Source organism: Caretta caretta, chromosome 3 (assembly GCF_965140235.1).
Source record: "Caretta caretta isolate rCarCar2 chromosome 3, rCarCar1.hap1, whole genome shotgun sequence".
NCBI lineage: Eukaryota > Metazoa > Chordata > Testudines > Cheloniidae > Caretta > Caretta caretta.
Window position 1 is genome coordinate 24,593,839 of NC_134208.1, and position 14,927 is coordinate 24,608,765.

Sequence of the window (14,927 nt, forward strand, 5' to 3'; positions counted from 1 at the left end):
CAGAGCGACAATTGTCATCAGGATGTTCAGAACCTCTTTGCAGGGCTCACAACCAGCTCCAGCAGCTGAAGAAAAATCAAATTAAAAACAAAGATCTATCTTTATTTCAAGTCAATTTGTATATTCTTTAAATGCTACTTAGTAGTAACTTGAGTGGGTCTGAACAGGGGGTGCTAACCAGTTATTCAGGCCAAATTTCAGCACATGCTGTTCTATTTTGCCTGCCTAAATTTCCTCTTCAGTTTCAACTGGAAAAGATCATCTTTACTTCCTGTCCTAAAACTGTTGTGTAGCATTGGTGTGTGCTGCTAGATAGTTGCCCTATTTCATCCCAGAGGTGGCTCCATTTTAGTGCTGGATGAAATGATCACCGGGGACATAGCTGGCATATCAATTTAATAGTTATAAAACTATTGATATCCTATGAAAAAGGGCAACGTATACATCTGAGATCATAAACACTAACAATAATTAGCCTTAATATAGTTTGCATGTTCAAAGAACTTTGCAAATATCAGGGCCCAAATTCAATGTAGTACCTAAACAAAGACTAAAATCCAATTTTTTAAGCAAAGCACTTAAGCACATGCTAAAGTCACATTGACTTCAACTGCAACCGTTTCACATTTCTTAGCTCTTTTTATCTGCTATGGAAATTAAGCATATGCCTAAAGTGAAGCATACATCCTTAAGTGCCTTGCTGAAGTGAGGCCTAACAAATTAAACATGGCACACCATTGTGAAATAGACAGGTATGAAAGTATTATCCCCCTCTTACACGTAGGTGAACTGAGACAAAGTCAAGTCACTTATTCAAGGCTACACAGTAAGTCGATAGTAGATCTGGAACTAAAGCCCACATCTCCTGATTTCTGGTCCTAAGTTCTAACTGGAGAATGCTGCCTTTTCACATGGTATCATTAGACTCTTCCATTTTTCTTCCATGTTAAAATCAATACAAAGTCTAGGAAATGTTATGTTGTGAAGAATAGTGCCAGGTAATCACCAGGAAGGAATGTGTTGCCTAATGAGGCCACAATACAAGTTGGGTACTTGTGCTCAAATTGTTTTCAGCATCTTGCTCCTAGGGTTGTCACTTATCATGTTTTTCACCCTGACAATTTGTATTTTTGAAGGTTAAGTTCAGCGTGGCAAAATTTGTCATTTTTTTCTACAACCTAGCAAAGATGTGTATCGACTTTTTAATAATCACATGCTAGCCAATTTTTTATTCTTCTAAGCTTTTAACCTTCTTTGGGTCTCATACCCATAAGTTGTTATACAATTGCAATATTTTTTTCAGATTTCCCACCAGAGCTCTGGTGATTCAGGACTCCAGTATTTTTCCTGCAATCTCCTAATGCCTGAATTGGTTCTTGCTAAGTCAGAACTCCCCGTGGCTGAGTGACATAGGAGGCACAGTTCCTGGGGGACTGGATTTTCACTGGCTGAAATCCTGGTCCCATTCAAGTCAATGATAAAACTCCCTCTTTACTATCTTATTCCTACCTTCATCTTGTCTCCTCTGGCTCCTACCCCTATTACTATCTTCCTCTTTCCCTGATTATCCCTCTTCTCTTATACTCATTATCTCATCTCCCCTTCCCATCCTCTCATCTCCTGTAGGTTTCCCCATTAAATTCATCTTCTCTTTTCTTCATCCTTCTGGATTTTCCAAGTAGAACATGCTCACAAATCACACATACATAACACATGCCAGTTCACCTGCACCACTGACTGAATAGCTCTTTGCTACAGCCACAGAAAAACAGAGTCACTTACTGTGGAGAGGAAGCATTTGATCACCACCTGGGACAGGATTTGTTTTGTTTTTTTCCCCTTGGCTGCAACACATGGGAAATCCCCAAAGCATAGGTTGGAGAATTAGTCTGTCCATAGATTTAGGGTTGGGGTTCAGCTGAGGTTCTCCACTCCGTTATTGACCCTGCATAAGCTACTGTTGCTTAGAGAAGACTCTGCTTTAATATGTTAAACTCTTTTCACTTCCATTTTTAAAACAACTGAGAGAATAGAAAGGACAACCTACCAGAAAAAATGCTGAACAGAACAGTGAGTGAAGCACATCAATCTGTTGCCTCAAAGGAAGTGACAATAAAATGGAGACCTGCAATGAAGAAAGGCCTGTAATCAAATTCATTCATTCCCTTCTCTTCTGTGAGCCCAGTATAGTATGGGCCACTAATTTCACCCTCAGTAATGGGCACACACCCCTACCAGGAAACCTGGGCTCTATTCCTACCTCTGCCACTGACCTGCTGCAGGCTGGTGGGCAAGTCACTTTTCTTCTTTGTGCTTCCATTTCTCCTCCCTCCCTTGTATCTGTATTGTATATTTGTATTGTAACCTCTTCAGGGCAGGGACCATCTCTTACTAGATATTTCTATGGAGCTCAGCACAATGGGTCCTTGATCACATTTGGGGCCTCTAAGTGCTACTGTAATACAAATAATAATTTGATAGACTGTAGACACCAACAGCAAGGAGTTAAATTTAACCTGTATTGTCCTCTAGGATGCTATGACAACATTCTTTTAACACTACCCAAGCCCCGTACAGAAACAATTTACAAAAGTACATATTGGCAAGTGGGACAGAAACAAACAGAACCAAAGGGAATATTTAATTTCCTTAACATTGACCTGCTCTGTCAGGCTCTGATACACATCCATCAATCTAAGACTCTTGTCTGAGATCTGATGCTCACTGACAAGCCGAAATTGAAATAACACAGATAGATATCTGCCTTTTGGAGATCAAAATGTACCAGTAACTGAATTTTCTAGGAAGTGCTTCTAGAACTTAATTATCCTAAAAGCTGCCAGGACCATTTAATGGAGAAAACAGAAGAGGGGCCTATACAATGCTTATTAAATATATGTTAAAATGTAAATATAGTATCAAAAAGTAATTTAGCACTTATTTTAAGATAGAAAGGGTTTATACAACTTGTCAAACAATAACTAATAATCTTAACCCCCCTTTAAAGTTCCTAAATATTATGGAAGGCAGCGTGGGCCTACTGATAGGGCAAGTCACTGGAAGTCAGGAGACCTGTGGTCTGTTCCTAGCTCTGGCACTGGCCAGTTAGTGAGATACAGAGAGGTGAAGTATTTTGCCCTATCCGTAGAATGATGCTTACCTTCCTTTGAAATGAAAAGCACCATAAAGAAAGTATTAATTACCCCCTTTGTACAGATAGTGAAATGGAGTCTGCAACACTGAGTGACTTAACCAAGGTTACAAAGGGAATCAATGTCAAGCCCAGGATTAGATGAGTTCCTAGTACTCAGTTCTCTGATCAGCCATTTTGACAAAAAGGTGAGGATATCTTCTGTTGTATTAAATGAGAGAAAATATTTGTGGTTCAACTAATTAGCTGGAATCTAGACAAGTTCCCAGTCAAAGTTTTGGGTTTATAGTTCAAAAGAACTGTTAGGAATTTTAATTTTAAAAAATCACTTACAAGCTCTAGATGACAACTTCATTTTACCTGTTCACAGTCCTGGGGCAGATAAGCTCCCTGTTTTCATTTCTGTCTCTCTTTAAAGCTTTGCCTTTCAGCCCAGAATACTAAAACAGTGACCACAGACATCTACTCCCCAAAATGGATTGTATTGTAAAATATAAAAACAATACAATTCAAATTACAGATAAATGAGTCTGATTTTGACTTCAGGGTACATTGACTCAAGCCCTGTATTTCCCTTAAACCCTTCCAGGAGGATTTTTTTTCCTAGATAAAAATCTAACATCATATATTCAAAATATTTTTGGCCTGTGTTATACACAAGGTCAGACTACATGATCTAACTATGCTTCCTGGCCTTACAAATCTATAAATATATGAATATTCACTTTTGCTGATGTATGTTTTCCAGGATGTTTTTGAAACTAGTTTATCACTTCAAGATTTTCCACCTGGTACAATGTAGTGGGGGGGGGGGGGGGAGATCAAAAGGTCTATAAATGCGTCAAACTTTAAAATGCAAATCACCTGCCATAATGTTGCTGAGAACAAATCTTTCATTATCACCTTTCTGTGAAAGGTTCAAATTAGCCTGAATTAGTTGAAAAGAACAAGCAAAAGACAACAAATTTATCTTCTTGTGGGTTTTGTTACCTTTTAGATTTATTTGGCTAATTACACAATACTCTATTACTCAATTATTCCACAATGAATTCTTCAGGCAACCTATAAATAAATAGCAGTGATCACATAATGGTGTCATTACAGTTAACTGACAGATATGGCAATGTTGCTGAAGTGTTGATAACTACAGAAATGTTTATTTGTAATGCCAAACGAATCCTTATAAGCAGGACACGTTTTAATTATTACACTGTAGGCTAAAATAACTCTACCATTCTAAATCAATATATGACACTGGAAAATACAGACATCGTATATTAACTGTACATGTCAATGATCCTTTAAAAGTTATAATGAGCAAAGTATAAGGGCTAGGAATTTTTCTAGATGTCAGTCTTACAAACTTCTAATATTGTCTGTGACAAATAACATTTCTTTAGTATTTAGGGGTATATTCATGTAGAAAGAAAGGTCTTCTGCAAAATCCCATCCTCCCCCATCCCCAGCATCTACGTCACTTCCATGTCCTTCCAACTTACATTTTAGGCCCCAATTCTGCAATGAGTTACACAAAGCACCCCTGCTTCTGCGGCACATATCGCAGGATGGGTATCTTTATTCCTTACTCAGTTCAAAAGGTTTAAACTTTAAAGTTTAAAATGCTGAAACACTGTAAATACATTACTACAACAGAAGGAAATCTACATATATTTCAGAATTTTATGGAAGCAACCATTACTGTCATTTGCATTAATAAAAATGCCACTCCTTTCTGAGGCCAGCAAATTAAAAGCTGTTGTGCCAGCAATGCATGAGTTATGGAGCCTTTCCTCTCCGGGTTACCAATTCAAATCCAACCAAGGTTTGCAGTGATATGACTGAAAGTGATCTCAATGGACTTCTTATTGCATAGAGATCCCTGTCACAAAAATCAGTACTCTAACTGGTGCCACTGGTAGGCTTAACAGAGAATTCATGGTCATGGATGGAAACTGAATCATCCTTCTGCTCTTAGAGCTGGCCTTTTTCAGGTGGGGAAGAGGCACGTTTATGGGAGAATGTGGGAAAACGTAGTATGGCTACTTCCTGTACTGTCCATTTTACATATAAACTAGGGCTGTCAATTAATTGTAATTCACTCAGGTGATTAACTCAAAAAAAAATAATCGTGATTAATTGCAGTTTTAATCACACTGTTATACAATAGAATACCTATTGAAATTTATTAAATATTTTGGATGTTTTTCTACATTTTCATATATATTGTATTGTGTTGTAATTGAAATCAAAGTGTATATTATTTTTATTACAAATATTTGCACTGTAAAAATGATAAACAAGAAATAATAATTTTTCAATTCACCTCATACAAGTACTGTAGTGCAATCTCGTTGTTGTGAAAGTACAACTTAAAAATGTAGAAGTTTTTATGTTACATAACTGCACTCAAAAACAAAACAATGTAAAACTTCAGAGCCTAGAAGTACATTCAGTCCTACTTCTTGTTCAGCCAATTCCTAAGACAAACAAGTTTGTTTACATTTACAGAAGATATTGCTGCCCTCTTCTTATTTACAATGTCACCAGAAAGTGAGAACAGGCATTTCCATGGCACTTTTGTAGCCAGCATTGAAAGGTATTTGTGTGCCAGATGCACTAAAGATTCATATGTCCCTTCATGCTTCGGTCACCATTCCAGAGGACATGCTTCCATATTGATGACGCTCATTAAAAATGTGTTAATTAAATTTGTGACTGAACTCCCCTGCTCCTTTTTACCCTCATTCTACCATATATTTCATGTTATAGCCGTCTCAGATGATGACCCAGCACATGTTGTTCATTTTAAGAACACTTTCACTGCAGATTTGACAAAATGAAAAGAAGGTATCTATATGAGATTTCTAAAGATAGGTACAGCACTTGACCCAAGGTTTAAGAATCTGAAGCGCCTTCCAAAATCTGAGAGGAACAAGGTGTGGAGCATGCTGTCAGATTTCTTTAAAGAGCAAGACTCTGATGTGGAAACTACAGAACCTAAACCACCCAAAAAGAAAATCAACCTTCTCCTGGTGGCATCTGACTCAGATAATGAAAATGAACATATGTTAGCCCACACTGCTTTGGATTGTCTTTGAGAAGAACCCATCATCAGCATGGACACATGTCCCCTGGAATAGTGGTTAAAGCATGAAGGGACATATGAATCTTTAGCACATCTGGCACGTAAATATCTTCCGATGCGGGCTACAACAATGCCCTAAGAATGCTTGTGGTCACTTTCAGGTGACAGTGTAAACAAGAAGTGGGCAGCATTATCTCCTGCACATGTAAACAAACTTGTTTGAGCGATTGGCTGAACAAGAAGTAAGACTGAGTGGACTTGCAGGCTCTAAAATTTTACATTGTTTTATTTTTGAATGCAGTTATTTTTGTACATAATTCTACATTTGTAAGTTCAACGTTCATGATAAAGAGGTTGCACTACAGTATTTGTGTTAGGTGACTTGAAAAATACTATTTCTTTTGTTCTTTATAGTGCAAGACTCATAATCAAAAATAAATATAAAGTGAGCACTGTACACTTTGTATTCTGTGTTGTAATTGAAATCAATATATTTGAAAATGTAGAAAACATCAAAAAAATTAAATAAATAGTATTCTATTAACAGTGCGATTAATTGCATGATTAATTTTTTTAATTGCACGATTAATCACAATTAATTTTTGTAATCGCTTGACAGCCCTAATATAAACTAAGTACATGTCTTTGCCTAAGGCTATTAATCCATTCTGAGCACTTAATTACATTCATGAAAAAGTAGTATTCTCTCTTTGCTTTTTTATAGGTAGTTATATTAATTTGTATGTAATTTAATCTGAGTTTAAAAGTGCATGTGTAAACATCTGAATCACTACAAAGAAGCTGATATATTGTGCCCAACATTTATCAAAAGAGGGGTTGGCTAGCATGGTGTTCTTTATGAGGGATGGGACCACTGGAAATTATTCCCCAGCACTCTTCATTTGTTGGAACCTGGATTTGTTAACCCTCTGGGGAGGCTGAAACCCCATTTTTTCCTTGGGTTTTTGAGGAAAGGGTAGGCTGAGGTCTTGAGCGTGGGTGTTGTAGAGATTTATGGTGGTAGCAGTTATTCACATTGTGCGTTTTAAGTCATGGGATAGGCACCCACAGTGCAATATATTTTGTATATAATGGAAGAAAAATAATAAACAATATTCACAAAAGTATACAGATAACAGTTAATGTGACAGACCTCATGACTTTTTAAAAAATAAGAAATATTCTATATAAAACAGAATAGTGCAAGGATTTTTTTTAAAGGAAAATAACTATATGATGGTGCACGTTCCTTGTTCTGCTATCAGCCCTAAGCACTAGAAACACGAGACTAGCATGTCCATTTGATATGGATTTCTCCTTCAGCCTGTCCACATGGAAAGGAGGAATGCCCCTGTTGTATTATCATAGATGAATTATATGGGCTAAAGATGTTAACATAACCCTGTCACTGTCCAACATTAAACAGTTGTAAACAAGGTTCAGGATGTGGTATACAGCCTGCTTAGTACCATGCAAACACACCATTAAATCATTTTAGCTTTTTATTAAAAGGTACAGAGAAGAAAGAAAAAAGAGCATTTGAAATGTAAAATATTAAATAGGGCTTTCATTTTAACTTTCCTTGTTCCCCTTTTTCCTTAGCTGGAGAGAGTTTTTAGAAGGAAACACCCTTGTTTGACACTCTGTTAGATGGTATCAAGGATAGTAATAATTGTCCTTTTGGGGAAAAAAGAGAGAGGATGGACCTGTCATTGCTGCTGTTAAAATCCAATCCTGTTTCATCCCAGGTGGTACTTGGGATTTAGCTGGAGCTGGTGGAGGTGACAATGTTGTCTGGGTCCCTTTCTGGCCTGGACATCTCTCAGGATCAGGATGAAGAAGGTCCCAGGACATGGTGGGGGCGGCAGTCATGATGGTGAAGCTCACTCCAGTAGCCAATATTTCTCTTAAAGGCCCCACAAAGGGGACAGTGGGCAGAATAGCCCATCCCCTCATTATTTTGTTCACCAGGCCTAGTTTCTGACACAGCAATTTTGGTTCACTGATTTCTGGTTCCACATTTTTCTTATTTATCAAGAATGATCTTGAAGTAGTCCTTGAGTTATCAGTAAGCCTTTTAGTTTGGACTAATTCAGTCTCTCATCTTTTCCCATCATATTTTATCATAGGTTACTGTGACATCTTATGAACTTGTACATACTTTTTAGTTGAGCCCACAATTAGAGTAAATTTGTAGACCTCAACATTACAACCTACCCCTACCCTCCCAATCCTAGGACTCTACTGGTGTCCCTCTGCTAGGGCTCCACAGAGTTTTGGATATATGGCTAGGCATGTGATTAGACAGAACAGGGAATGAGCTGCCCTCTGTGACACCAACTGTGCAGACCTGCTGAACTGCTGCATGCAAATCAGTCAGAAGTTTCTATTGTTTGGAACTCTGGGCTGCCTACTGGCATGAATCCTGTGAGAGCTGTAATGCCAGCATGTACAAGTAGACTGCGGAGAGATACAGGCTTTTGGACAACAGAAGTAGTTATAAAATGTTCAGCTGCAATTTGGCAAATTAAATTGTGAAGCCTGCTCTCCTTATGCACAGTATCTAAAACCAGGGTTTTCCTCACCATATGCCCATCTGTGCATATCCTCAGGGTTCTGCGTAAGGAAAGCACTGTTTGCAAAAGGAAACAGCACACATCGCATAAATCATATAGATTACAGGAGATCATCAGTTATATAAAGAAAGGGGTCTTGATCATACCTGCAGATGCAGGTACAACTCCCATTGACTTCACTGGAAGCTGCGTGCATGAATCTATGGGATGATGATATACCAGGTGTTTTCCCATGGCTGTTCTTACACTCAGTAGTAAAATGCATGGGGCACAAAACCTCACCTAGAAGCTGTTGTCAAAGCAAATATTTTCAGTGATAGAAGATAGTAAAATTAAGATCTATTGACTCTACAAGCAAATATCTGTGCAGAAGATCTGGAATAAATACTGGGATATGTGCACATTAGGATTATTAAATTATATTATAGTAGAACCCAATCTACCAATGAGGCAAGGATTCTATTATGCTAAGTACTATGCACACACACACGACGACATGGTATCTGCTCTACATGTACTGATAAAATTGAAGTATGGTCATGGGGAAATATCTGTATTTCCCCTTGTATAGCCAAATTCTCTACTCTCTGTATGGATTTCAAGTGGTGAGCAATATGAAGGTACATATAAAGATACGCAGAAAGACATAGTTAGAGGAAACTGGTATCTGGATCTCTCTGCATGAGAGAGACCACTTCACCTACAACTGAAGTAGAGCTATCCAGCACAGAGAAATACTACATGACAATTTAGGATAGAAAGCGAAGAATGTACTCTCACCAGCTCAACTACAAGAGAAACTTAAGTAAAGCAAAATGTAATAAAACTGAAATATAGTCTGGATGTGATGGTAGCACACCTGCACCCAAAGAGTGCCATGGAGTCTTTAATGACCATAAGTTGTCACTCCTTCACCCTACAGCTCATCTGAAAGACAGTACCTCCATATATGTGCTGCCTTATGCCATACTGGGGCATTCGTTCGATAATGACTCACAGGAAAAAGGATCACTGACTCAATCTTCTGGAAGCAATGGTGTTTTCCCTGAAGATTTTTCACCCAAGGCCTGACCTAACTCACCACTTCTTCAGTTTTGAGCTTAAGCCTGAGCTGGTGTTGCATCCATAAGGCCTCGTCTAGTTCCACTAAAATCAGCACTCTTATTGGCTTCAGGGATTCCTGCAAAGTCATTGACCAAACTAGGTTCTACAGTTGTAAATATAAAAATCACTATTACCACCAATAGAAACCAAGACAATTTTAAATGTCTGAGCTATCGCTAAGTATGTAGCACAGTATCAACAAAAGGAAACAGTTCACATAGCATACATCATGTGGCAACTGTAAAAGCATTTGTAAACTCAACTCTTGCTCCTTTTAAGCTTCAAATCCATGGGAGCCTTTCAGAAACTCATCTGAATAATGCAAATGTGGGGCTATACGCATATGGAATGGACCATCAACTATGCAAAATGTCCCTCCCCCACCTCAAAAACAAACAACTCTCAAATGCTTTACCAGAATTTAGCTATTGACAGATTTTCTTCTTTTTATATAAAAGAAAAATGTTAAATATATATATTTATATTCATATTCTGATCCTAGCAATGGTGTGCACATCCTGAGTGACAGGTTTCAGAGTAGCAGCCACGTTAGTCTGTATCCACAAAAAGAAAAGGAGTACTTGTGGCATCTTAGAGACTAACAAATTTATTTGAGCATAAGCTTTCATGAGCTACAGCTCACTTCATCGGATGCATGTAGTGGAAAAGTTCCTCACATGTTCTCGTCAACTGCTGGAAATGGCCCACCTTGATGATCACTACAAAAGACCCCCCCACAGCCCCGCTCTCTTGCTGGTAATAGCTCACCTTACCTGATCACTCGTTACAGTCTGTATGGTAACACCCACTGTTTTATGTTCTCTGTGTATATAAAATCTCCCCACTGTATTTTCCACTACATGCATCCGTTGAAGTGAGCTGTAGCTCACGAAAGCTTATGCACAAATAAATTTGTTAGTCTCTAAGATGCCACAAGTACTCCTTTCCTTTTTGCATCTTGGGTGACTGACATTCATCTTCATTGCATTTACTTTGAACAGAAAAGATGAACTCATGACAAATGCAACTTTAAGAGAATGATCAGTAAAAGGTTCCTAATCTCAGAAGGGGAGGGTTGAATTGAGCCCTGAAAATTTGTGAAGGCTGGTTTTCGGGCTATTGCTGTTGGGATGAAATGTGAGATTTTCTATGGTGAGAAAGATTAATGGGAGCTGTTATTTGAGACAAGATAAGACCTTTTCATGTTGAAGAAGGTGTTAAACCCTGCTATATTACATCAATAGATAAAAGGAAGCTGCTGTTAGTAATATTACTGGAGCCTGTTGCAGCCTAAGTGTTACTGACAAAACAGTAAAAGTCAGTGGTGGATTTAGCACTCTCTCCTTCAGGAAACAAACTAATTTGCATTCTTAAAACTGCTAAAATGTGTGATATAACCAGCATGTACTACTGTTCACTCAGCTCCCAGGTTCAGATAATCTGCACATGAGAAACTCAGTTTATCAACAGCTAACCTTTTAATTTTATCCATTAAAAATGAAGATTGTGGGTAAAATTTTCAAAAGGGCCTTAATTATTTAGGAGCACAAGCCCCCTTCTCAAATATGATTTTAAGAACTTGGGGATGGGAGACTTAGGCTCCTAAATGCCAAAAATTACATCTGAAAAGGGCACTTGAGTCCTTTTGAAAATTTTACCCAGTGAAAATAGTTACCTATAATTTAGATCAGATACATGGATTTTAGTCAGTCATCTATTTTGGTTTATATCACAATGAGTAGAGAGAAATTTATTTGAGCAACATCATTTTTAACAATTTTAGTTTTTATAGATATACATTTGTCAGGATATGTATGAGTGACAAAGCACCATTTATACACCCTTGTATTTTAAATGCAATGTGGTTAAATTTAGAAATTCTAGGTTCTAGCTACAAAGACTACCCAGTCCTAGGGTTTGGGGACAATCCAAAGTGAGGAAAAAGGTTTAATATTGTTCATGAATCCAGATCCAACAGACACAAGCTGGGAACTGAATGGACAATATAAAGGTTCTAATGACTGACACACACACACACATATATATATAAAATGGTCATTGTGGGTGTCATTATGTCAAAACTAATTTGTTGCTGCCTTCTCTAATCAGTCAGTGGTCTCTGTAGCAGGAAGGAGCAGTTTGCTTGGAGTTGAGGCAGCAAGACATCACAACGAAGGCCACAATGTATTTGCTTGCACCATCTCCATGTTGGACATACTATGGTTAATACACTGGTGATCTACAACAGCTTGACATGTTCTGTTTGAGTTACCATGAGTAGATCAATTTGAATGCCTTTTCGTTTTGGTTATCTGGCCGATTCATCTCATTCACTTATACATGCTGCTAAAGAAATGTAACCCTTGTAAGAATTATTTCCTGCAGAGGAAATTTGCTATATTTCATATTACTATGTTTTGAGGGTTTATTTTAAGATTTTCCTTAAGGTGTATCGGGGTGGTTGAAAAGAGCAAGTTTGTTAGAGTAATCCTGGAAGTGCAGTACTGTGTGTGGTGTAGCTTGTATTTCTTTGCAAGATGTAGACTAGGTGTTGAAAACCACGGGGGGGGGGGGGGGGGGAGGGGGAGGAGAGGAAATCAGAAGCCCTTCGGCTTTAGCTTGTACGTGGGTTGCGCATCCATTATTTACCTCTATTCTGGATAGCAAAGCAGACAGCTTAGGAACTGTAAAAATAAAAACACTAAGAAAGAGTATTGGCCCCAGCCATGAATTAAAACATGAGACAATTAAGAAAAATACCTCCGTTAGCAGCCTAGATAGAGCTGCTGTGACTTGACCGAATTTAGAAAAATAGTGCATTAGCATTACACCTGATAAAAGAGCAAACTTGATGTGGAATCTGGACATTGCATTGGGGCTAAGAGTAGCACATAGCACAATTAATGCTTTCCTCTACTCAATGCAGAAGCAGTGTCAGCTGGGTTTTCTCCCTTCCCTCCAGAAAAAGGGGCCAAGTCTCCCCTTCCTTTGTGTTTTTAGCACAGAACTAGGCCTTAATTAGGCAAAGCTCTTTAGAACAAGCACACACAAGCCTAGATTCATAATACTGAGCTACCTAAGTCCCAGTTTTAGGCTTCACTGTGATTCACAGACTCCTGCTGAACCCTGTAGGCTCCTAAACTCACTTGGCACCTAAGTTTTTGCAGTAAAAAGTTCCCTCATTACCTGTGTTTCTGCCTCTTGGCATGCACACTGCTGCCTCACTCTAGGCATCTAGAAAAGGAGTACTTGTGGCACCTTAGAGACTAACCAATTTATTTGAGCATGAGCTTTCGTGAGCTACAGCTCACTTCATCGGATGCATACCGTGGAAATGGTATGCATCCGATGAAGTGAGCTGTAGCTCATGAAAGCTCATACCGTGGAAACGGTATGCATCCGATGAAGTGAGCTGTAGCTCACGAAAGCTCATGCTCAAATAAATTGGTTAATCTCTAAGGTGCCACAAGTACTCCTTTTCTTTTTGCAAGGACAGACTAACACGGCTGTTACTCTGAAATCTAGGCATCTAGACACCCAACTCCTGCATAAGCCTCAAAGTGATTCACAAACTGGGGAAGATGGGTGTTCACACACCGACCTGATGTGTGGGGCCCGATCTGGTAGCTGTGCCCAGAACAAGCCTAACATATTGTGTGAGTTCACACAAAACAGGCTGAGGGAGAAGAGGAGGAAGACCTCCCTCATAACTTTTAGCCCAGTGGTTAAGGTACTTACCTGGGCTGTGGGAGACCCCCAGATGATGAGAAAGGATTTGAAGAGGGATCTGTCATCTTGCAGGTCAGTGCTCTGGCCATTGGGCTATGGATAGACTTGGAAGGATTTGAATTAAGTCATTACTCCTTGGGAGACATAGATTTCACCTGACACAAATAAATCAAAGAAAAAAAATCATCCACTGATAGCAGCTGGCAAGTGTAGCCTTCCCCGTACGTTGCATCTGCAGGGATTCAATATCCCAACTGTGCAGCCGTGGAGGGAGCCCCCTGCAGCCTCACTCAAACTGAAAATTTAAAATGGATACAAATCAGAGAAAAAGGTTAAAAAGAAACATCAATATTATCTGTCAAATTTGCAAAATAAATAAATAAATAAATAATAAAATCAGATTCTGCCAAAACTAGCTAAGAGGTATTCTGATGTGGGGCTCCCTCAGTCTTTCCCGTTGAAGCAGTGCCACTGTGGATAAATAACTAAAGAGAGTCACTGGGCCAGACAGCAAGCGAGTGCAAACATGAGAACAATTTTGTAACATGAACTATTAAATACAGCTGTTTAAACTGTATCATCCTCTGATTTTTCCCCCTCTTGCAAGTACAGTAAAGAGTGTAAACTTCTCTTCGCTAGTTTAACACTTACATTTTCCACAGAAATTAATCAAAAACCTAATACTTTAATAGAAAAAAGAGCCACATTAAGTTAAAATCATGAAGAGATTGTTTTGGTACAAATTATATTTTGCAATACATAATTAATTACATTTTCAAACACTTAATTACTTTTATCCACAACATTTTGTAGGTAAAGAACATTTTGAAAAAAATTCAGATATAATAAGCATAATAAAGGTAAACACATATCTTGGTCTTCAGTACAAATGGTACAATTAGATACAATAATATGTAAGAACATTTTCTATGTCCAGATGTCTATTTAGAAGTCTAGTACTACCACAATCATTATTCAGTATAGGACAAAAGGTTCACTGGCCTAACAGTCTCCTAATTAGATTCAACATATTTAATGCAAGATGACAAAACAGAAAAGTAACATTTCTAACATAGGTGAGTTTCTTCGTTGGAAAGATATCCCAAGCTTTACTTAACAGATTCACCAGCACAAGGCTATATGGTCTGTGCCAACTCATTGCAAGGGTGAGCTGAACTGTCTTAGGATTATTTTCCTCTCACATTGGTGTATATCTTCACCAAAGTTGCTCCTGATAATGGAGTTACACAGGTGCAAAGCTTGTGAAAAGTAGAGATGAATC